The sequence below is a fragment of the Schistocerca gregaria genome, unplaced genomic scaffold (assembly GCF_023897955.1).
Source record: "Schistocerca gregaria isolate iqSchGreg1 unplaced genomic scaffold, iqSchGreg1.2 ptg000180l, whole genome shotgun sequence".
In the NCBI taxonomy this organism is placed as follows: Eukaryota; Metazoa; Arthropoda; class Insecta; order Orthoptera; family Acrididae; genus Schistocerca; species Schistocerca gregaria.
Window position 1 is genome coordinate 10646937 of NW_026061730.1, and position 22876 is coordinate 10669812.

At 46.6% G+C, this 22876-nt stretch overlaps 23 non-coding genes across 23 annotated transcripts; all 23 read right to left on the reverse strand.

Annotated features, from left to right (window-relative positions):
* Window positions 1-134: 134 nt before the first annotated feature.
* Trnat-agu (transfer RNA threonine (anticodon AGU)) lies at window positions 135-206 on the reverse strand. The gene has a single exon. It is a non-coding gene; the product is annotated as a tRNA-Thr (tRNA).
* A 336-nt stretch (window positions 207-542) lies between these two features.
* Trnak-cuu (transfer RNA lysine (anticodon CUU)) lies at window positions 543-615 on the reverse strand. The gene has a single exon. It is a non-coding gene; the product is annotated as a tRNA-Lys (tRNA).
* Window positions 616-1652: 1037 nt separating this feature from the next.
* Trnat-agu (transfer RNA threonine (anticodon AGU)) lies at window positions 1653-1724 on the reverse strand. Its single transcript has one exon. It is a non-coding gene; the product is annotated as a tRNA-Thr (tRNA).
* A 336-nt stretch (window positions 1725-2060) lies between these two features.
* On the reverse strand, window positions 2061-2133 carry Trnak-cuu (transfer RNA lysine (anticodon CUU)). Its single transcript has one exon. It is a non-coding gene; the product is annotated as a tRNA-Lys (tRNA).
* A 1435-nt stretch (window positions 2134-3568) lies between these two features.
* Window positions 3569-3645, reverse strand: Trnak-cuu (transfer RNA lysine (anticodon CUU)). The gene has a single exon. It is a non-coding gene; the product is annotated as a tRNA-Lys (tRNA).
* Window positions 3646-4093: 448 nt separating this feature from the next.
* Trnar-ucg (transfer RNA arginine (anticodon UCG)) lies at window positions 4094-4166 on the reverse strand. Its single transcript has one exon. It is a non-coding gene; the product is annotated as a tRNA-Arg (tRNA).
* Window positions 4167-5096: 930 nt separating this feature from the next.
* Window positions 5097-5169, reverse strand: Trnak-cuu (transfer RNA lysine (anticodon CUU)). The gene has a single exon. It is a non-coding gene; the product is annotated as a tRNA-Lys (tRNA).
* A 1433-nt stretch (window positions 5170-6602) lies between these two features.
* Trnak-cuu (transfer RNA lysine (anticodon CUU)) lies at window positions 6603-6679 on the reverse strand. The gene has a single exon. It is a non-coding gene; the product is annotated as a tRNA-Lys (tRNA).
* Window positions 6680-7127: 448 nt separating this feature from the next.
* Trnar-ucg (transfer RNA arginine (anticodon UCG)) lies at window positions 7128-7200 on the reverse strand. The gene has a single exon. It is a non-coding gene; the product is annotated as a tRNA-Arg (tRNA).
* Window positions 7201-8142: 942 nt separating this feature from the next.
* Trnak-cuu (transfer RNA lysine (anticodon CUU)) lies at window positions 8143-8215 on the reverse strand. Its single transcript has one exon. It is a non-coding gene; the product is annotated as a tRNA-Lys (tRNA).
* Window positions 8216-9648: 1433 nt separating this feature from the next.
* Trnak-cuu (transfer RNA lysine (anticodon CUU)) lies at window positions 9649-9725 on the reverse strand. Its single transcript has one exon. It is a non-coding gene; the product is annotated as a tRNA-Lys (tRNA).
* Window positions 9726-11181: 1456 nt separating this feature from the next.
* On the reverse strand, window positions 11182-11258 carry Trnak-cuu (transfer RNA lysine (anticodon CUU)). The gene has a single exon. It is a non-coding gene; the product is annotated as a tRNA-Lys (tRNA).
* Window positions 11259-12689: 1431 nt separating this feature from the next.
* On the reverse strand, window positions 12690-12762 carry Trnak-cuu (transfer RNA lysine (anticodon CUU)). Its single transcript has one exon. It is a non-coding gene; the product is annotated as a tRNA-Lys (tRNA).
* Window positions 12763-13214: 452 nt separating this feature from the next.
* On the reverse strand, window positions 13215-13287 carry Trnar-ucg (transfer RNA arginine (anticodon UCG)). The gene has a single exon. It is a non-coding gene; the product is annotated as a tRNA-Arg (tRNA).
* Window positions 13288-14717: 1430 nt separating this feature from the next.
* Window positions 14718-14790, reverse strand: Trnar-ucg (transfer RNA arginine (anticodon UCG)). Its single transcript has one exon. It is a non-coding gene; the product is annotated as a tRNA-Arg (tRNA).
* A 907-nt stretch (window positions 14791-15697) lies between these two features.
* Trnak-cuu (transfer RNA lysine (anticodon CUU)) lies at window positions 15698-15770 on the reverse strand. Its single transcript has one exon. It is a non-coding gene; the product is annotated as a tRNA-Lys (tRNA).
* Window positions 15771-16222: 452 nt separating this feature from the next.
* Window positions 16223-16295, reverse strand: Trnar-ucg (transfer RNA arginine (anticodon UCG)). The gene has a single exon. It is a non-coding gene; the product is annotated as a tRNA-Arg (tRNA).
* Window positions 16296-17242: 947 nt separating this feature from the next.
* On the reverse strand, window positions 17243-17319 carry Trnak-cuu (transfer RNA lysine (anticodon CUU)). Its single transcript has one exon. It is a non-coding gene; the product is annotated as a tRNA-Lys (tRNA).
* Window positions 17320-17767: 448 nt separating this feature from the next.
* Window positions 17768-17840, reverse strand: Trnar-ucg (transfer RNA arginine (anticodon UCG)). The gene has a single exon. It is a non-coding gene; the product is annotated as a tRNA-Arg (tRNA).
* Window positions 17841-18765: 925 nt separating this feature from the next.
* On the reverse strand, window positions 18766-18838 carry Trnak-cuu (transfer RNA lysine (anticodon CUU)). Its single transcript has one exon. It is a non-coding gene; the product is annotated as a tRNA-Lys (tRNA).
* Window positions 18839-20283: 1445 nt separating this feature from the next.
* Trnak-cuu (transfer RNA lysine (anticodon CUU)) lies at window positions 20284-20356 on the reverse strand. The gene has a single exon. It is a non-coding gene; the product is annotated as a tRNA-Lys (tRNA).
* A 1452-nt stretch (window positions 20357-21808) lies between these two features.
* Window positions 21809-21881, reverse strand: Trnak-cuu (transfer RNA lysine (anticodon CUU)). The gene has a single exon. It is a non-coding gene; the product is annotated as a tRNA-Lys (tRNA).
* Window positions 21882-22333: 452 nt separating this feature from the next.
* Window positions 22334-22406, reverse strand: Trnar-ucg (transfer RNA arginine (anticodon UCG)). The gene has a single exon. It is a non-coding gene; the product is annotated as a tRNA-Arg (tRNA).
* Window positions 22407-22876: the final 470 nt, after the last annotated feature.

Consider the following 22876-nt stretch of genomic DNA (forward strand, 5'->3'; position numbering starts at 1 on the left):
ATGCTTTATCTGCGCCATTCGCCTTAATGACATCTGAGAGTGATTCTTAATAATACGCCTGTCGCTAATTGTTCGTCATCACAGATACTGTTTGCTATACGTCAACGATGCGCAACTGATTTCCAAAATTCGTCTTCCTCTTGTGAGGATGGAACTCACGACCCCTGGTTTACTAGACCAATGCTCTACCACTGAGCTAAACAGGCGCCGCCTAGCGGCACTTTAGCGTTCTTCGTCCGTACGGTCGTCCGAATCATCAGACTTCAGCTGACAACACTTCATATTTTCGACTAATATTTGCAGCTATGGCGACCCATTACTGCTTGGCTACACATCTGACATGTAGCCGTGTTCTCTCCAACCAAAACCACTTGCACTTCAGAACATGACTTTCACACATGTCTACAAAATCACCTTCACTTCAAATACAGTTTTCTTGCGACTGATGGAGACGTAGGCAAATTTTAAAGTTGCTATTTCCATTACATCACGTTAATCAGAAAATCGGTAATTTACATCTGCAGTGGAAAAAAATTCCGTTCCGCCCAGCGTAGGGCTCGAACCCACGACCCTGTGAATAAGAGTCTCATGCTCTACCGACTGAGCTAGCCGTGCTGCCTCGTTGGATACCTGCTGGGCAGCAGATCACACAGTACTCGTTTGGGTTGGTTGGTCCCATACAGAATCTCTCCATGCTGCCTAATGTTTTCCTAACGTCACACTCGTCACGTACTTCACTTTTATATCATATTCACTTCTGAGAGGTAAAGGAATTGCATGAAAATCTGCAGAGCTAGCGGCGTCAAAATTAACACACACACTTGATGTGACTCAAAAGCTGAACGAGTTACTTTCCGACGTTGTTTTAGATGTGCAAGTGCCAGTCAAAAATCGCGGTGAGGGCACTCTGCCGACCATTTCGCTAGTTAACACCGGTCATGAGTGTGTGTTTCAGGTTCAAGACCATCTCCAAGTACAAAATGGTCAACAGCAACATTCAGACGGTTTCGTACTGCTCAATTGCTACATTAAAACGGTATGTTTCTTTTTCAGAATTGGAAAAACACGACCGTGACAAGATTCGAACCGGCAATCTTCGGATCCGAAGTCTAACGCCTTATCCATTAGGCCACACGGTCACTGACGACCAAGTATAACTTATATACGACTCATTTCGAAACGCTCACACCCCCTGAGGAATTGTGTTTTCGTTCCACACAGCCGCTGCCCCTTACTCTTTCCCACCCATTCGTTACATTCAACCTCTTACGACACCGACCAAACATAGACAGGAAAACAAGACCACACACTTTGCGCATTCGGAATCTATGGCAGAGTGTCCCTCGCCGCATTTGCTACAATGGCCATTTGCTACTTCTGCAGAAGCGGCGGCGGCGGCGGCGGCGGCGGCGGCGGCGGCGACGACGACGACGAGAGGCTCTGAGATTTGTGAGAAATACATCTATAAAATGTAATTCAGACTGCCTCGTCCCACCTTATGCCGTACCGCTTTGGCAAATGCTTTATCTGCGCCATTCGCCTTAATGACATCTGAGAGTGATTCTTAATAATACGCCTGTCGCTAATTGTTCGTCATCACAGATACTGTTTGCTATACGTCAACGATGCGCAACTGATTTCCAAAATTCGTCTTCCTCTTGTGAGGATGGAACTCACGACCCCTGGTTTACTAGACCAATGCTCTACCACTGAGCTAAACAGGCGCCGCCTAGCGGTACTTTAGCGTTCTTCGTCCGTACGGTCGTCCGAATCATCAGACTTCAGCTGACAACACTTCATATTTTCGACTAATATTTGCAGCTATGGCGACCCATTACTGCTTGGCTACACATCTGACATGTAGCCGTGTTCTCTCCAACCAAAACCACTTGCACTTCAGAACATGACTTTCACACATGTCTACAAAATCACCTTCACTTCAAATACAGTTTTCTTGCGACTGATGGAGACGTAGGCAAATTTTAAAGTTGCTATTTCCATTACATCACGTTAATCAGAAAATCGGTAATTTACATCTGCAGTGGAAAAAAATTCCGTTCCGCCCAGCGTAGGGCTCGAACCCACGACCCTGTGAATAAGAGTCTCATGCTCTACCGACTGAGCTAGCCGTGCTGCCTCGTTGGATACCTGCTGGGCAGCAGATCACACAGTACTCGTTTGGGTTGGTTGGTCCCATACAGAATCTCTCCATGCTGCCTAATGTTTTCCTAACGTCACACTCGTCACGTACTTCACTTTTATATCATATTCACTTCTGAGAGGTAAAGGAATTGCATGAAAATCTGCAGAGCTAGCGGCGTCAAAATTAACACACACACTTGATGTGACTCAAAAGCTGAACGAGTTACTTTCCGACGTTGTTTTAGATGTGCAAGTGCCAGTCAAAAATCGCGGTGAGGGCACTCTGCCGACCATTTCGCTAGTTAACACCGGTCATGAGTGTGTGTTTCAGGTTCAAGACCATCTCCAAGTACAAAATGGTCAACAGCAACATTCAGACGGTTTCGTACTGCTCAATTGCTACATTAAAACGGTATGTTTCTTTTTCAGAATTGGAAAAACACGACCGTGACAAGATTCGAACCGGCAATCTTCGGATCCGAAGTCTAACGCCTTATCCATTAGGCCACACGGTCACTGACGACCAAGTATAACTTATATACGACTCATTTCGAAACGCTCACACCCCCTGAGGAATTGTGTTTTCGTTCCACACAGCCGCTGCCCCTTACTCTTTCCCACCCATTCGTTACATTCAACCTCTTACGACACCGACCAAACATAGACAGGAAAACAAGACCACACACTTTGCGCATTCGGAATCGATGGCAGGGTGTCCCTCGCCGCATTTGCTACAATGGCCATTTGCTACTTCTGCAGAAGCGGCGGCGGCGGCGGCGGCGGCGGCGACGACGACGACGAGAGGCTCTGAGATTTGTGAGAAATACATCTATAAAATGTAATTCAGACTGCCTCGTCCAACATTATGCCGCACCGCTTTCTCAAATGCTTTATCTGCGCCATTCGCCTTAATCACATCTGAGAGTAATTCTTAATAATACTCCTGTCGCTAATTGTTCCTCATCACAGATACTGTTTGCTATACGGCCACGATGCGCAACTGATTTCCAAAATTCGTCTTCCTCCTGTGAGGATGGAACTCACGACCCCTGGTTTACTAGACCAATGCTCTACCACTGACCTAAACAGGCGCCGCCTAGCGGCACTTTTGCGTACTTCGTCCGTACGGTCGTCTGAATCATCAGACTTCAGCTGACAACACTTCATATTTTCGACTAATATTTGCAGCAATGGCGACCCATTACTGCTTGGCTACACATCTGACACGTAGCCGTGTTCTCTCCAACCAAAACCACTTGCACTTCAGAACATGACTTTCACACATGTCTACAAAATCACCTTCACTTCAAATACAGTTTTCTTGCGACTGATGGAGACGTAGGCAAATTTATAGTTGCTATTTCCATTACATCACGTTAATCAGAAAATCGGTAATTTACATCTGCAGCGGAAAAAAATTCCCTTCCGGCAAGCGTAGGGCTCGAACCCACGACCCTGTGAATAAGAGTCTCATGCTCTACCGACTGAGCTAGCCGTGCTGCCTCGTTGGATACCTGCTTGGCAGCAGATCACACAGTAATCGTTTGGGGGTGGTGGTCCCATACAGAATCTCTCCATGCTCCCTAATGTTTTCCTAACGTCACACTCGTCACGAACTTCACTTTTATTTCATAATCATTTCTGAGAGGTAAAGGAATTGCATGACAATCTGCAGAGCTAGCGGCGTCAAAATTAACACACATACTTGATGTGACTCAAAAGCCGAACGAGTTACTTTCCGACGTTGTTTTAGATGTGCAAGTGCCAGTCAAAACTCGCGGTGAGGGCACTCTGCCGACCATTTCGCTAGTTAACACCGGTCTTGTTGTGTGTGTTTCAGGTTCAAGATCATCTCCAAGTACAAAATGGTCAACAGCAACATTCAGACGGTTTCGTACTGCTCAATTGCTACATTAAAATGGTATGTTTCTTTTTCAGAACTGGAAAATCACGACCGTGACGGGATTCGAACCTGCAATCTTCGGATCCGAAGTCCGATGCCTGATCCATTAGGCCACACGGTCACTGACGACCAAGTTTAACTTATATACGACTCATCTCGAAACGCTCACACCCCCTGAGGAATTGTGCTTTCGTTCCACACAGCCACTGCCCCTTACTCTTTCCCACCCATTCGTTACATTCAACCTCTTACGAGACCGACCAAACATAGACAGGAAAACAAGACCACACACTTTGCGCATTCGGAATCGATGGCAGGGTGTCCCTCGCCGCATTTGCTACGATGGCCATTTGCTACTTCTGCAGAAGCGGCGGCGGCGGCGACGACGACGACGACGACGACGACGACGACGACGACGACCGCGAGAGGCTCTGAGATTTGTGAGAAATACATCTATAAAATGTAATTCAGATTGCCTCGTCTCACCTTATGCTATACCGCTTTGGCAAATGCTTTATCTGCGCCATTCGCCTTAGTCACATCTGAGAGTAATTCTTAATAATACGCCTGTCGCTAATTGTTCCTCATCACAGATACTGTTTGCTATACGGCCACGATGCGCAACTGATTTCCAAAATTCGTCTTCCTCCTGTGAGGATGGAACTCACGACCCCTGGTTTACTAGACCAATGCTCTACCACTGACCTAAACAGGCGCCGCCTAGCGGCACTTTTGCGTACTTCGTCCGTACGGTCGTCTGAATCATCAGACTATAGCTGACAACACTTCATATTTTCGACTAATATTAGCAGCTATGCCGACCCATTACTGCTTGGCTACACATCTGACACGTAGCCGTGTTCTCTCCAACCAAAACCACTTGCACTTCAGAACATGACTTTCACACATGTCTACAAAATCACCTTCACTTCAAATACAGTTTTCTAGCGACTGATGGAGACGTAGGCAAATTTTAAAGTTGCTATTTCCATTACACCACGTTAATCATAAAATCGGTAATTTACATCTGCAGCGGAAAAAAATTCCGTTCCGCCCAGCGTAGAACTCGAACCCACGACCCTGTGAATAAGAGTCTCATGCTCTACCGACTGAGCTAGCCGTGCTGCCTCGTTGGATACCTGCTGGGCAGCAGATCACACAGTACTCGTTTGGGTTGGTTGGTCCCATACAGAATCTCTCTATGCTGCCTAATGTTTTCCTAACGTCACACTCGTCACGTACTTCACTTTTATATCATATTCACTTCTGAGAGGTAAAGGAATTGCATGAAAATCTGCAGAGCTGGCGGCGTCAAAATTAGCACACATACTTGATGTGACTCAAAAGTCGAACGAGTTACTTTCCGACGTTGTTTTAGATGTGCAAGTGCCAGTCACACCTCGCGGTGAGGCCACTCTGCCGTTCATTTCGCTAGTTAACACCTGTCTTGTTGTGTGTGTTTCAAGCTCAAGACCATCTCCAAGCACAAAATGCTCAACAGCAACATTCAGACGGTTTCGTACCGCTCAATTGCTACATTAAAACGATATGTTTCTTTTTCAGAACTGGAAAAACACGACCGTGACAGGATTCGAAGCTGCAATCTTTGGACCCGAAGTGCGACGCCTTATCCATTAGGCCACACGGTCACTGACTACCAAGTATAACTTATATACGACTCATTTCGAAACGCTCACACCCCCTGAGGAACTGTGTTTTCGTTCCACACAGCCATTGCCCCTTACTCTTCCCCACCCATTCGTTACATTCAACCTCTTACGAGACCGACCAAACATAGACAGGAAAACAAGACCACACAGTTTGGGCATTCGGAATCGATGGCAGGGTGTCCCTCGCCGCATTTGCTACGATGGCCATTTGCTACTTCTGCAGAAGCGGCGGCGGCGGCGACGACGACGACGACGACCGCGAGAGGCTCTGAGATTTGTGAGAAATACATCTATAAAATGTAATTCAGACTGCCTCGTCCAACATTATGCCGCACCGCTTTCTCAAATGCTTTATCTGCGCCATTCGCCTTAATCACATCTGAGAGTAATTCTTAATAATACTCCTGTCGCTAATTGTTCCTCATCACAGATACTGTTTGCTATACGGCCACGATGCGCAACTGATTTCCAAAATTCGTCTTCCTCCTGTGAGGATGGAACTCACGACCCCTGGTTTACTAGACCAATGCTCTACCACTGACCTAAACAGGCGCCGCCTAGCGGCACTTTTGCGTACTTCGTCCGTACGGTCGTCTGAATCATCAGACTTCAGCTGACAACACTTCATATTTTCGACTAATATTTGCAGCAATGGCGACCCATTACTGCTTGGCTACACATCTGACACGTAGCCGTGTTCTCTCCAACCAAAACCACTTGCACTTCAGAACATGACTTTCACACATGTCTACAAAATCACCTTCACTTCAAATACAGTTTTCTTGCGACTGATGGAGACGTAGGCAAATTTATAGTTGCTATTTCCATTACATCACGTTAATCAGAAAATCGGTAATTTACATCTGCAGCGGAAAAAAATTCCCTTCCGGCAAGCGTAGGGCTCGAACCCACGACCCTGTGAATAAGAGTCTCATGCTCTACCGACTGAGCTAGCCGTGCTGCCTCGTTGGATACCTGCTTGGCAGCAGATCACACAGTAATCGTTTGGGGGTGGTGGTCCCATACAGAATCTCTCCATGCTCCCTAATGTTTTCCTAACGTCACACTCGTCACGAACTTCACTTTTATTTCATAATCATTTCTGAGAGGTAAAGGAATTGCATGACAATCTGCAGAGCTAGCGGCGTCAAAATTAACACACATACTTGATGTGACTCAAAAGCCGAACGAGTTACTTTCCGACGTTGTTTTAGATGTGCAAGTGCCAGTCAAAACTCGCGGTGAGGGCACTCTGCCGACCATTTCGCTAGTTAACACCGGTCTTGTTGTGTGTGTTTCAGGTTCAAGATCATCTCCAAGTACAAAATGGTCAACAGCAACATTCAGACGGTTTCGTACTGCTCAATTGCTACATTAAAATGGTATGTTTCTTTTTCAGAACTGGAAAATCACGACCGTGACGGGATTCGAACCTGCAATCTTCGGATCCGAAGTCCGATGCCTGATCCATTAGGCCACACGGTCACTGACGACCAAGTTTAACTTATATACGACTCATCTCGAAACGCTCACACCCCCTGAGGAATTGTGCTTTCGTTCCACACAGCCACTGCCCCTTACTCTTTCCCACCCATTCGTTACATTCAACCTCTTACGAGACCGACCAAACATAGACAGGAAAACAAGACCACACACTTTGCGCATTCGGAATCGATGGCAGGGTGTCCCTCGCCGCATTTGCTACGATGGCCATTTGCTACTTCTGCAGAAGCGGCGGCGGCGGCGACGACGACGACGACGACGACGACGACGACGACGACGACGACGACGACGACCGCGAGAGGCTCTGAGATTTGTGAGAAATACATCTATAAAATGTAATTCAGATTGCCTCGTCTCACCTTATGCTATACCGCTTTGGCAAATGCTTTATCTGCGCCATTCGCCTTAGTCACATCTGAGAGTAATTCTTAATAATACGCCTGTCGCTAATTGTTCCTCATCACAGATACTGTTTGCTATACGGCCACGATGCGCAACTGATTTCCAAAATTCGTCTTCCTCCTGTGAGGATGGAACTCACGACCCCTGGTTTACTAGACCAATGCTCTACCACTGACCTAAACAGGCGCCGCCTAGCGGCACTTTTGCGTACTTCGTCCGTACGGTCGTCTGAATCATCAGACTATAGCTGACAACACTTCATATTTTCGACTAATATTAGCAGCTATGCCGACCCATTACTGCTTGGCTACACATCTGACACGTAGCCGTGTTCTCTCCAACCAAAACCACTTGCACTTCAGAACATGACTTTCACACATGTCTACAAAATCACCTTCACTTCAAATACAGTTTTCTAGCGACTGATGGAGACGTAGGCAAATTTTAAAGTTGCTATTTCCATTACACCACGTTAATCATAAAATCGGTAATTTACATCTGCAGCGGAAAAAAATTCCGTTCCGCCCAGCGTAGAACTCGAACCCACGACCCTGTGAATAAGAGTCTCATGCTCTACCGACTGAGCTAGCCGTGCTGCCTCGTTGGATACCTGCTGGGCAGCAGATCACACAGTACTCGTTTGGGTTGGTTGGTCCCATACAGAATCTCTCTATGCTGCCTAATGTTTTCCTAACGTCACACTCGTCACGTACTTCACTTTTATATCATATTCACTTCTGAGAGGTAAAGGAATTGCATGAAAATCTGCAGAGCTGGCGGCGTCAAAATTAGCACACATACTTGATGTGACTCAAAAGTCGAACGAGTTACTTTCCGACGTTGTTTTAGATGTGCAAGTGCCAGTCACACCTCGCGGTGAGGCCACTCTGCCGTTCATTTCGCTAGTTAACACCTGTCTTGTTGTGTGTGTTTCAAGCTCAAGACCATCTCCAAGCACAAAATGCTCAACAGCAACATTCAGACGGTTTCGTACCGCTCAATTGCTACATTAAAACGATATGTTTCTTTTTCAGAACTGGAAAAACACGACCGTGACAGGATTCGAAGCTGCAATCTTTGGACCCGAAGTGCGACGCCTTATCCATTAGGCCACACGGTCACTGACTACCAAGTATAACTTATATACGACTCATTTCGAAACGCTCACACCCCCTGAGGAACTGTGTTTTCGTTCCACACAGCCATTGCCCCTTACTCTTCCCCACCCATTCGTTACATTCAACCTCTTACGAGACCGACCAAACATAGACAGGAAAACAAGACCACACAGTTTGGGCATTCGGAATCGATGGCAGGGTGTCCCTCGCCGCATTTGCTACGATGGCCATTTGCTACTTCTGCAGAAGCGGCGGCGGCGGCGACGACGACGACGACGACCGCGAGAGGCTCTGAGATTTGTGAGAAATACATCTATAAAATGTAATTCAGACTGCCTCGTCCAACATTATGCCGCACCGCTTTCTCAAATGCTTTATCTGCGCCATTCGCCTTAATCACATCTGAGAGTAATTCTTAATAATACTCCTGTCGCTAATTGTTCCTCATCACAGATACTGTTTGCTATACGGCCACGATGCGCAACTGATTTCCAAAATTCGTCTTCCTCCTGTGAGGATGGAACTCACGACCCCTGGTTTACTAGACCAATGCTCTACCACTGACCTAAACAGGCGCCGCCTAGCGGCACTTTTGCGTACTTCGTCCGTACGGTCGTCTGAATCATCAGACTTCAGCTGACAACACTTCATATTTTCGACTAATATTTGCAGCAATGGCGACCCATTACTGCTTGGCTACACATCTGACACGTAGCCGTGTTCTCTCCAACCAAAACCACTTGCACTTCAGAACATGACTTTCACACATGTCTACAAAATCACCTTCACTTCAAATACAGTTTTCTTGCGACTGATGGAGACGTAGGCAAATTTATAGTTGCTATTTCCATTACATCACGTTAATCAGAAAATCGGTAATTTACATCTGCAGCGGAAAAAAATTCCCTTCCGGCAAGCGTAGGGCTCGAACCCACGACCCTGTGAATAAGAGTCTCATGCTCTACCGACTGAGCTAGCCGTGCTGCCTCGTTGGATACCTGCTTGGCAGCAGATCACACAGTAATCGTTTGGGGGTGGTGGTCCCACACAGAATCTCTCCATGCTCCCTAATGTTTTCCTAACGTCACACTCGTCACGTACTTCACTTTTATTTCATAATCATTTCTGAGAGGTAAAGGAATTGCATGACAATCTGCAGAGCTAGCGGCGTCAAAATTAACACACATACTTGATGTGACTCAAAAGCCGAACGAGTTACTTTCCGACGTTGTTTTAGATGTGCAAGTGCCAGTCAAAACTCGCGGTGAGGGCACTCTGCCGACCATTTCGCTAGTTAACACCGGTCTTGTTGTGTGTGTTTCAGGTTCAAGATCATCTCCAAGTACAAAATGGTCAACAGCAACATTCAGACGGTTTCGTACTGCTCAATTGCTACATTAAAATGGTATGTTTCTTTTTCAGAACTGGAAAATCACGACCGTGACGGGATTCGAACCTGCAATCTTCTGATCCGAAGTCCGATGCCTGATCCATTAGGCCACACGGTCACTGACGACCAAGTTTAACTTATATACGACTCATCTCGAAACGCTCACACCCCCTGAGGAATTGTGCTTTCGTTCCACACAGCCGCTGCCCCTTACTCTTTCCCACCCATTCGTTACATTCAACCTCTTACGAGACCGACCAAACATAGACAGGAAAACAAGACCACACACTTTGCGCATTCGGAATCGATGGCAGGGTGTCCCTCGCCGCATTTGCTACGATGGCCATTTGCTACTTCTGCAAAAGCGGCGGCGGCGGCGACGACGACGACGACGACGACGACGACGACGACGACGACGACGACCGCGAGAGGCTCTGAGATTTGTGAGAAATACATCTATAAAATGTAATTCAGATTGCCTCGTCTCACCTTATGCTATACCGCTTTGGCAAATGCTTTATCTGCGCCATTCGCCTTAATCACATCTGAGAGTAATTCTTAATAATACTCCTGTCGCTAATTGTTCCTCATCACAGATACTGTTTGCTATACGGCCACGATGCGCAACTGATTTCCAAAATTCGTCTTCCTCCTGTGAGGATGGAACTCACGATCCCTGGTTTACTAGCCCAATGCTCTACCACTGACCTAAACAGGCGCCGCCTAGCGGCACGTTTGCGTACTTCGTCCGTACGGTTGTCTGAATCATCAGACTTCAGCTGACAACACTTCATATTTTCGACTAATATTTGCAGCAATGGCGACCCATTACTGCTTGGCTACACATCTGACACGTAGCCGTGTTCTCTCCAACCAAAACCACTTGCACTTCAGAACATGACTTTCACACATGTCTACAAAATCACCTTCACTTCAAATACAGTTTTCTTGCGACTGATGGAGACGTAGGCAAATTTATAGTTGCTATTTCCATTACATCACGTTAATCAGAAAATCGGTAATTTACATCTGCAGCGGAGAAAAATTCCCTTCCGGCCAGCGTAGGGCTCGAACCCACGACCCTGTGAATAAGAGTCTCATGCTCTACCGACTGAGCTAGCCGTGCTGCCTCGTTGGATACCTGCTTGGCAGCAGATCACACAGTAATCGTTTGGGTTGGGTGGTCCCATACAGAATCTCTCCATGCTCCCTAATGTTTTCCTAACGTCACACTCGTCACGTACTTCACTTTTATTTCATAATCATTTCTGAGAGGTAAAGGAATTGCATGACAATCTGCAGAGCTAGCGGCGTCAAAATTAACACACATACTTGATGTGACTCAAAAGCCGAACGAGTTACTTTCCGACGTTGTTTTAGATGTGCAAGTGCCAGTCAAAACTCGCGGTGAGGGCACTCTGCCGACCATTTCGCTAGTTAACACCGGTCTTGTTGTGTGTGTTTCAGGTTCAAGATCATCTCCAAGTACAAAATGGTCAACAGCAACATTCAGACGGTTTCGTACTGCTCAATTGCTACATTAAAATGGTATGTTTCTTTTTCAGAACTGGAAAAACACGACCGTGACAGGATTCGAAGCTGCAATCTTCGGATCCTAAGTCCGATGCCTGATCCATTAGGCCACACGGTCACTGACGACCAAGTATAACTTATATACGACTCATCTCGAAACGCTCACACCCCCTGAGGAATTGTGCTTTCGTTCCACACAGCCGCTGCCCCTTACTCTTTCCCACCCATTCGTTACATTCAACCTCTTACGAGACCGACCAAACATAGACAGGAAAACAAGACCACACACTTTGCGCATTCGGAATCGATGGCAGGGTGTCCATCGCCGCATTTGCTACGATGGCCTTTTGCTACTTCTGCAGAAGCGACGACGACGACGACGACGACGACGACGACCGCGAGAGGCTCAGAGATTTGTGAGAAATACATCTATAAAATGTAATTTAGACTGCCTCGTCCCACCTTATGCTATACCGCTTTGGCAAATGCTTCATCTGCGCCATTCGCCTTAGTCACATCTGAGAGTAATTCTTAATAATACGCCTGTCGCTAATTGTTCCTCATCACAGATACTGCTTTCTATACGGCCACGATGCGCAACTGATTTCCAAGATTCGTCTTCCTCCTGTGAGGATGGAACTCACGACCCCTGGTTTACTAGACCAATGCTCTACCACTGAACTAAACAGGCGCCGCCTAGCGGCACTTTTGCGTACTTCATCCGTACGGTTGTCTGAATCATCAGACTTCAGCTGACAACACTTCATATTTTCGACTAATATTAGCAGCTATGGCGACCCATTACTGCTTGGCTACACATCTGACACGTAGCCGATATTCTCTCCAAACAAAACCACCTGCACTTCAGAACATGACTTTCACACATGTCTACAAAATCACCTTCACCTTCAAATACAGATTTCTTGCGACTGATGGAGACGTAGGCAAATTTTAAAGTTGCTATTTCCATTACATCACGTTAATCAGAAAATCGGTTATTTACATCTGCAGCGGAAAAAATTCCGTTCCGCCCAGCGTAGGGCTTGAACCCACGATCCTGTGAATAAGAGTCTCATGCTCTACCGACTGAGCTAGCCGTGCTGCCTCGTTGGATACCTGCTGGGCATCAGATCACACAGTAATCGTTTGGGTTGGGTGGTCCCATACAGAATCTCTCCATGCTTCCTAATATTTTCCTAACGTCACACTCGTCACGTACTTCACTTTTATTTCATAATCATTTCTGAGAGGTAAAGGAATTGCATGACAATCTGCAGAGCTAGCGGCGTCAAAATTAACACACATACTTGATGTGACTCAAAAGCCGAACGAGTTACTTTCCGACGTTGTTTTAGATGTGCAAGTGCCAGTCAAAACTCGCGGTGAGGGCACTCTGCCGACCATTTCGCTAGTTAACACCGATCTTGTTGTGTGTGTTTCAGGTTCAAGATCATCTCCAAGTACAAAATGGTCAACAGCAACATTCAGACGGTTTCGTACTGCTCAATTGCTACATTAAAACGGTATGTTTCTTTTTCAGAACTGGAAAAACACGACCGTGACAGGATTCGAACCTGCAATCTTCGGATCCGAAGACCGACGACTTATCCATTAGGCCACACGGTCACTGACAACCAAATATAACTTATATACGACTCATTTCGAAACGCTCACACCCCCTGAGGAACTCTGTTTTCGTTCCACACAGCCCCTGCCCCTTATTCTTTTCCACCCATTCGCTACATTCAACCTCTTACGAGACCGACCAATCATAGACAGGAAAAGAAGACCACACACTTTGCGCATTCGGAATCGATGGCAGGGTGTCCCTCGCCGCATTTGCTACGATGGCCATTTGCTACTTCTGCAGATGCGGCGGCGGCGGCGACGACGACGACGACGACGAGAGGCTCTGAGATTTGTGAGAAATACATCTATAAAATGTAATTCAGACTGCCTCGTCTCACCTTATGCTAAACCGCTTTGGCAAATGCTTTATCTGCGCCATTCGCCTTAATCACATCTGAGAGTAATTCTTAATAATACGCCTGTCGCTAATTGTTCCTCATCACAGATACTGCTTTCTATACGGCCACGATGCGCAACTGATTTCCAAGATTCGTCTTCCTCCTGTGAGGATGGAACTCACGACCCCTGGTTTACTAGACCAATGCTCTACCACTGAACTAAACAGGCGCCGCCTAGCGGCACTTTTGCGTACTTCATCCGTACGGTTGTCTGAATCATCAGACTTCAGCTGACAACACTTCATATTTTCGACTAATATTTGCAGCAATGGCGACCCATTACTGCTTGGCTACACATCTGACACGTAGCCGTGTTCTCTCCAACCAAAACCACTTGCACTTCAGAACATGACTTTCACACATGTCTACAAAATCACCTTCACTTCAAATACAGTTTTCTTGCGACTGATGGAGACGTAGGCAAATTTATAGTTGCTATTTCCATTACATCACGTTAATCAGAAAATCGGTAATTTACATCTGCAGCGGAAAAAAATTCCGTTCCGGCCAGCGTAGGGCTCGTACCCACGACCCTGTGAATAAGAGTCTCATGCTCTACCGACTGAGCTAGCCGTGCTGCCTCGTTGGACACCTGCTGGGCAGCAGATCACACAGTAATCGTTTGGGTTGGGTGGTCCCATACAGAATCTCTCCATGCTCCCTATTGTTTTCCTAACGTCACACTCGTCACGTACTTCACTTTTATTTCATAATCATTTCTGAGAGGTAAAGGAATTGCATGACAATCTGCAGAGCTAGCGGCGTCAAAATTAACACACATACTTGATGTGACTCAAAAGCCGAACGAGTTACTTTCCGACGTTGTTTTAGATGTGCAAGTGCCAGTCAAAACTCGCGGTGAGGGCACTCTGCCGACCATTTCGCTAGTTAACACCGATCTTGTTGTGTGTGTTTCAGGTTCAAGATCATCTCCAAGTACAAAATGGTCAACAGCAACATTCAGACGGTTTCGTACTGCTCAATTGCTACATTAAAACGGTATGTTTCTTTTTCAGAACTGGAAAAACACGACCGTGACAGGATTCGAACCTGCAATCTTCGGATCCGAAGACCGACGACTTATCCATTAGGCCACACGGTCACTGACAACCAAATATAACTTATATACGACTCATTTCGAAACGCTCACACCCCCTGAGGAACTCTGTTTTCGTTCCACACAGCCCCTGCCCCTTATTCTTTTCCACCCATTCGCTACATTCAACCTCTTACGAGACCGACCAATCATAGACAGGAAAAGAAGACCACACACTTTGCGCATTCGGAATCGATGGCAGGGTGTCCCTCGCCGCATTTGCTACGATGGCCATTTGCTACTTCTGCAGATGCGGCGGCGGCGGCGACGACGACGACGACGACGAGAGGCTCTGAGATTTGTGAGAAATACATCTATAAAATGTAATTCAGACTGCCTCGTCTCACCTTATGCTAAACCGCTTTGGCAAATGCTTTATCTGCGCCATTCGCCTTAATCACATCTGAGAGTAATTCTTAATAATACGCCTGTCGCTAATTGTTCCTCATCACAGATACTGCTTTCTATACGGCCACGATGCGCAACTGATTTCCAAGATTCGTCTTCCTCCTGTGAGGATGGAACTCACGACCCCTGGTTTACTAGACCAATGCTCTACCACTGAACTAAACAGGCGCCGCCTAGCGGCACTTTTGCGTACTTCATCCGTACGGTTGTCTGAATCATCAGACTTCAGCTGACAACACTTCATATTTTCGACTAATATTAGCAGCTATGGCGACCCATTACTGCTTGGCTACACATCTGACACGTAGCCGATATTCTCTCCAAACAAAACCACCTGCACTTCAGAACATGACTTTCACACATGTCTACAAAATCACCTTCACCTTCAAATACAGATTTCTTGCGACTGATGGAGACGTAGGCAAATTTTAAAGTTGCTATTTCCATTACATCACGTTAATCAGAAAATCGGTTATTTACATCTGCAGCGGAAAAAATTCCGTTCCGCCCAGCGTAGGGCTTGAACCCACGATCCTGTGAATAAGAGTCTCATGCTCTACCGACTGAGCTAGCCGTGCTGCCTCGTTGGATACCTGCTGGGCATCAGATCACACAGTAATCGTTTGGGTTGGGTGGTCCCATACAGAATCTCTCCATGCTTCCTAATATTTTCCTAACGTCACACTCGTCACGTACTTCACTTTTATTTCATAATCATTTCTGAGAGGTAAAGGAATTGCATGACAATCTGCAGAGCTAGCAGCGTCAAAATTAACACACATACTTGATGTGACTCAAAAGCCGAACGAGTTACTTTCCGACGTTGTTTTAGATGTGCAAGTGCCAGTCACACCTCGCGGTGAGGCCACTCTGCCGTTCATTTCGCTAGTTAACACCTGTCTTGTTGTGTGTGTTTCAAGCTCAAGACCATCTCCAAGCACAAAATGCTCAACGGCAACATTCAGACGGTTTCGTACTGCTCAATTGCTACATTAAAAAGATATGTTTCTTTTTCAGAAATGGAAAAACACGACCGTGACAGGATTCGAACCTGCAATCTTCGGATCCGAAGTCCGACGCCTTATCCATTAGGCCACACGGTCACTGACGACCAAGTATAACTTATATACGTCTCATTTCGAAACGCTCACACCCCCTGAGGAATTGTGTTTTCGTTCCACACAGCCGCTGCCCCTTACTCTTCCCCACCCATTCGTTACATTCAACCTCTTACGAGACCGACCAAACATAGACAGGAAAACAAGACCACACACTTGGCGCATTCGGAATCGATGGCAGGGTGTTCCTCGCCGCATTTGCTACGATGGCCATTTGCTACTTCTGCAGAAGCGGCGGCGGCGGCGACGACGACGACGACGACGACGACGACGACGACGACGACGACGACGTCGACGACGACCGCGAGAGGCTCTGAGATTTGTGAGAAATACAACTATAAAATGTAATTCAGACCGCCTCGTCCAACCTTATCCCGCACCGCTTTGGCAAATGCTTTATCTGCGCCATTCGCCTTAATCACATATGAGAGTAATTCTTAATAATACTCCTGTCGCTAATTGTTCCTCATCACAGATACTGTTTGCTATACGGCCACGATGCGCAACTGATTTCCAAAATTCGTCTTCCTCCTGTGAGGATGGAACTCACGACCCCTGGTTTACTAGACCAATGCTCTACCACTGACCTAAACAGGCGCCGCCTAGCGGCACTTTTGCGTACTTCATCCGTACGGTTGTCTGAATCATCAGACTTCAGCTGACAACACTTCATATTTTCGACTAATATTTGCAGCAATGGCGACCCATTACTGCTTGGCTACACATCTGACACGTAGCCGTGTTCTCTCCAACCAAAACCACTTGCACTTCAGAACATGACTTTCACACATGTCTACAAAATCACCTTCACTTCAAATACAGTTTTCTTGCGACTGATGGAGACGTAGGCAAATTTATAGTTGCTATTTCCATTACATCACGTTAATCAGAAAATCGGTAATTTACATCTGCAGCGGAAAAAAATTCCGTTCCGGCCAGCGTAGGGCTCGAACCCACGACCCTGTGAATAAGAGTCTCATGCTCTACCGACTGAGCTAGCCGTGCTGCCTCGGTGGGTACGTGATTGGCAGCAGATCACACAGTAATCGTTTGGGTTGGGTGGTCCCATACAGAATCTCTCCATGCTTCCTAATGTTTTCCTAACGTCACACTCGTCACGTACTTCACTTTTATTTCATAATCATTTCTGAGAGGTAAAGGAATTGCATGACAATCTGCAGAGCTAGCGGCGTCAAAATTAACACACATACTTGATGTGACTCAAAAGCCGAACGAGTTACTTTCCGACGTTGTTTTAGATGTGCAAGTGCCAGTCACACCTCGCGGTGAGGCCACTCTGCCGTTCATTTCGCTAGTTAACACCTGTCTTGTTGTGTGTGTTTCAAGCTCAAGACCATTTCCAAGCACAAAATGCTCAACGGCAACATTCAGACGGTTTCGTACTGCTCAATTGCTACATTAAAAAGATATGGTTCTTTTTCAGAAATGGAAAAACACGACCGTGACAGGATTCGAACCTGCAATCTTCGGATCCGAATTCCGACGCCTTATCCATTAGGCCACACGGTCACTGACGACCAAGTATACCTTATATACGACTCATTTCGAAACGCTCACACCCCCTGAGGAATTGTGTTTTCGTTCCACACAGCCGCTGCCCCTTACTCTTCCCCACCCATTCGTTACATTCAACCTCTTACGAGACCGACCAAACATAGACAGGAAAACAAGACCACACACTTGGCGCATTCGGAATCGATGGCAGGGTGTTCCTCGCCGCATTTGCTACGATGGCCATTTGCTACTTCTGCAGAAGCGGCGGCGGCGGCGACTACGACGACGACGACGACGACGACGACGACGACCGCGAGAGGCTCTGAGATTTGTGAGAAATACATCTATAAAATGTAATTCAGACTGCCTCGTCCAACCTTATCCCGCACCGCTTTGGCAAATGCTTTATCTGCGCCATTCGCCTTAATCACATCTGAGAGTAATTCTTAATAATATTCCTGTCGCTAATTGTTCCTCATCACAGATACTGTTTGCTATACGGCCACGATGCGCAACTGATTTCCAAAATTCGTCTTCCTCCTGTGAGGATGGAACTCACGACCCCTGGTTTACTAGACCAATGCTCTACCACTGACCTAAACAGGCGCCGCCTAGCGGCACTTTTGCGTACTTCGTCCGTACGGTTGTCTGAATCATCAGACTTCAGCTGACAACACTTCATATTTTCGACTAATATTTGCAGCAATGGCGACCCATTACTGCTTGGCTACACATCTGACACGTAGCCGTGTTCTCTCCAACCAAAACCACTTGCACTTCAGAACATGACTTTCACACATGTCTACAAAATCACCTTCACTTCAAATACAGTTTTCTTGCGACTGACTGAGACGTAGGCAAATTTATAGTTGCTATTTCCATTACATCACGTTAATCAGAAAATCGGTTATTTACATCTGCAGCGGAAAAAATTCCGTTCCGCCCAGCGTAGGGCTTGAACCCACGATCCTGTGAATAAGAGTCTCATGCTCTACCGACTGAGCTAGCCGTGCTGCCTCGTTGGATACCTGCTGGGCAGCAGATCACACAGTAATCGTTTGGGTTGGGTGGTCCCATACAGAATCTCTCCATGCTTCCTAATGTTTTCCTAACGTCACACTCGTCACGTACTTCACTTTTATTTCATAATCATTTCTGAGAGGTAAAGGAATTGCATGACAATCTGCAGAGCTAGCGGCGTCAAAATTAACTCACATACTTGATGTGACTCAAAAGCCGAACGAGTTACTTTCCAACGTTGTTTTAGATGTGCAAGTGCCAATCAAAACTCGCGGTGAGGGCACTCTGCCGACCATTTCGCTAGTTAACACCGGTCTTGTTGTGCGTGTTTCAGGTTCAAGACCATCTCCAAGTACAAAATGGTCAACAGCAACATTCAGACGGTTTCGTACTGTTCAATTGCTACATTGAAACGGTATGTTTCTTTTTCAGAAATGGAAAAACACGACCGTGACAGGATTCGAACCTGCAATCTTCGGATCCGAAGTCCGACGCCTTATCCATTAGGCCACGGTCACTGACGACCAAGTGTAACTTATATACGACCCATTTCGAAACGCTCACACCCCCTGAGGAACTGTGTTTTCGTTCCACACAGCCCCTGCCCCTTACTCTTTTCCACCCATTCGTTACATTCAACCTCTTACGAGACCGACCAAACATAGACAGGAAAACAAGACCACACACTTGGCGCATTCGGAATCGATGGCAGGGTGTTCCTCGCCGCATTTGCTACGATGGCCATTTGCTACTTCTGCAGAAGCGGCGGCGGCGGCGACTACGACGACGACGACGACGACGACGACGACCGCGAGAGGCTCTGAGATTTGTGAGAAATACATCTATAAAATGTAATTCAGACTGCCTCGTCCAACCTTATCCCGCACCGCTTTGGCAAATGCTTTATCTGCGCCATTCGCCTTAATAACATCTGAGAGTAATTCTTAATAATATTCCTGTCGCTAATTGTTCCTCATCACAGATACTGTTTGCTATACGGCCACGATGCGCAACTGATTTCCAAAATTCGTCTTCCTCCTGTGAGGATGGAACTCACGACCCCTGGTTTACTAGACCAATGCTCTACCACTGACCTAAACAGGCGCCGCCTAGCGGCACTTTTGCGTACTTCGTCCGTACGGTTGTCTGAATCATCAGACTTCAGCTGACAACACTTCATATTTTCGACTAATATTTGCAGCAATGGCGACCCATTACTGCTTGGCTACACATCTGACACGTAGCCGTGTTCTCTCCAACCAAAACCACTTGCACTTCAGAACATGACTTTCACACATGTCTACAAAATCACCTTCACTTCACATACAGTTTTCTTGCGACTGACTGAGACGTAGGCAAATTTATAGTTGCTATTTCCATTACATCACGTTAATCAGAAAATCGGTTATTTACATCTGCAGCGGAAAAAATTCCGTTCCGCCCAGCGTAGGGCTTGAACCCACGATCCTGTGAATAAGAGTCTCATGCTCTACCGACTGAGCTAGCCGTGCTGCCTCGTTGGATACCTGCTGGGCAGCAGATCACACAGTAATCGTTTGGGTTGGGTGGTCCCATACAGAATCTCTCCATGCTTCCTAATGTTTTCCTAACGTCACACTCGTCACGTACTTCACTTTTATTTCATAATCATTTCTGAGAGGTAAAGGAATTGCATGACAATCTGCAGAGCTAGCGGCGTCAAAATTAACTCACATACTTGATGTGACTCAAAAGCCGAACGAGTTACTTTCCAACGTTGTTTTAGATGTGCAAGTGCCAATCAAAACTCGCGGTGAGGGCACTCTGCCGACCATTTCGCTAGTTAACACCGGTCTTGTTGTGCGTGTTTCAGGTTCAAGACCATCTCCAAGTACAAAATGGTCAACAGCAACATTCAGACGGTTTCGTACTGTTCAATTGCTACATTGAAACGGTATGTTTCTTTTTCAGAAATGGAAATTACACGACCGTGACAGGATTCGAACCTGCAATCTTCGGATCCGAAGTCCGACGCCTTATCCATTAGGCCACGGTCACTGACGACCAAGTGTAACTTATATACGACCCATTTCGAATCGCTCACACCCCCTGAGGAACTGTGTTTTCGTTCCACACAGCCCCTGCCCCTTACTCTTTTCCACCCATTCGTTACATTCAACCTCTTACGAGACCGACCAAACATACACAGGAAAAGAAGACCACACACTTTGCGCATTCGGAATCGATGGCAGGGTGTCCCTCGCCGCATTTGCTACGATGGCCATTTGCTACTTCTGCAGAAGCGGCGGCGGCGGCGGCGGCGACGACGACGACGACGACGACGACGACGACCGCGAGAGGCTCTGAGATTTGTGAGAAATACATCTATAAAATGTAATTCAGACTGCCTCGTCTCACCTTATGCTATACCGCTTTGGCAAATGCTTTATCTGCGCCATTCGCCTTAATCACATCTGAGAGTAATTCTTAATAATACGCCTGTCGCTAATTGTTCCTCATCACAGATACTGCTTTCTATACGGCCACGATGCGCAACTGATTTCCAAGATTCGTCTTCCTCCTGTGAGGATGGAACTCACGACCCCTGGTTTACTAGACCAATGCTCTACCACTGAGCTAAACATGCGCCACCTAGCGGCACTTTTGCGTACTTCGTCCGTACGGTCGTCTGCATCATCAGACTTCAGCTGACAACACTTCATATTTTCGACTAATATTAGCAGCTATGGCTACCCATTACTGCTTGGCTACACATCTGACACGTAGCCGATATTCTCTCCAAACAAAACCACCTGCACTTCAGAACATGACTTTCACACATGTCTACAAAATCACCTTCACCTTCAAATACAGTTTTCTTGCGACTGATGGAGACGTAGGCAAATTTTAAAGTTGCTATTTCCATTACATCACGTTAATCAGAAAATCGGTTATTTACATCTGCAGCGGAAAAAATTCCGTTCCGCCCAGCGTAGGGCTTGAACCCACGATCCTGTGAATAAGAGTCTCATGCTCTACCGACTGAGCTAGCCGTGCTGCCTCGTTGGATACCTGCTGGGCAGCAGATCACACAGTAATCGTTTGGGTTGGGTGGTCCCATACAGAATCTCTCCATGCTTCCTAATGTTTTCCTAACGTCACACTCGTCACGTACTTCACTTTTATTTCATAATCATTTTTGAGAGGTAAAGGAATTGCATGACAATCTGCAGAGCTAGCGGCGTCAAAATTAACACACATACTTGATGTGACTCAAAAGCCGAACGAGTTACTTTCCGACGTTGTTTTAGATGTGCAAGTGCCAGTCACACCTCGCGGTGAGGCCACTCTGCCGTTCATTTCGCTAGTTAACACCTGTCTTGTTGTGTGTGTTTCAAGCTCAAGACCATCTCCAAGCACAAAATGCTCAACGGCAACATTCAGACGCTTTCGTACTGCTCAATTGCTACATTAAAAAGATATGTTTCTTTTTCAGAAATGGAAAAACACGACCGTGACAGGATTCGAACCTGCAATCTTCGGATCCGAAGTCCGACGCCTTATCCATTAGGCCACACGGTCAGTGACGACCAAGTATAACTTATATACTTATATACGACTCATTTCGAAACGCTCACACCCCCTGAGGAATTGTGTTTTCGTTCCACACAGCCGCTGCCCCTTACTCTTCCCCACCCATTCGTTACATTCAACCTCTTACGAGACCGACCAAACATAGACAGGAAAACAAGACCACACACTTGGCGCATTCGGAATCGATGGCAGGGTGTTCCTCGCCGCATTTGCTACGATGGCCATTTGCTACTTCTGCAGAAGCGGCGGCGGCGGCGACGACGACGACGACCGCGAGAGGCTCTGAGATTTGTGAGAAATACATCTATAAAATGTAATTCAGACTGCCTCGTCCAACATTATGCTGCACCGCTTTGGCAAATGCTTTATCTGCGCCATTCGCCTTAATCACATCTGAGAGTAATTCTTAATAATACTCCTGTCGCTAATTGTTCCTCATCACAGATACTGTTTGCAAT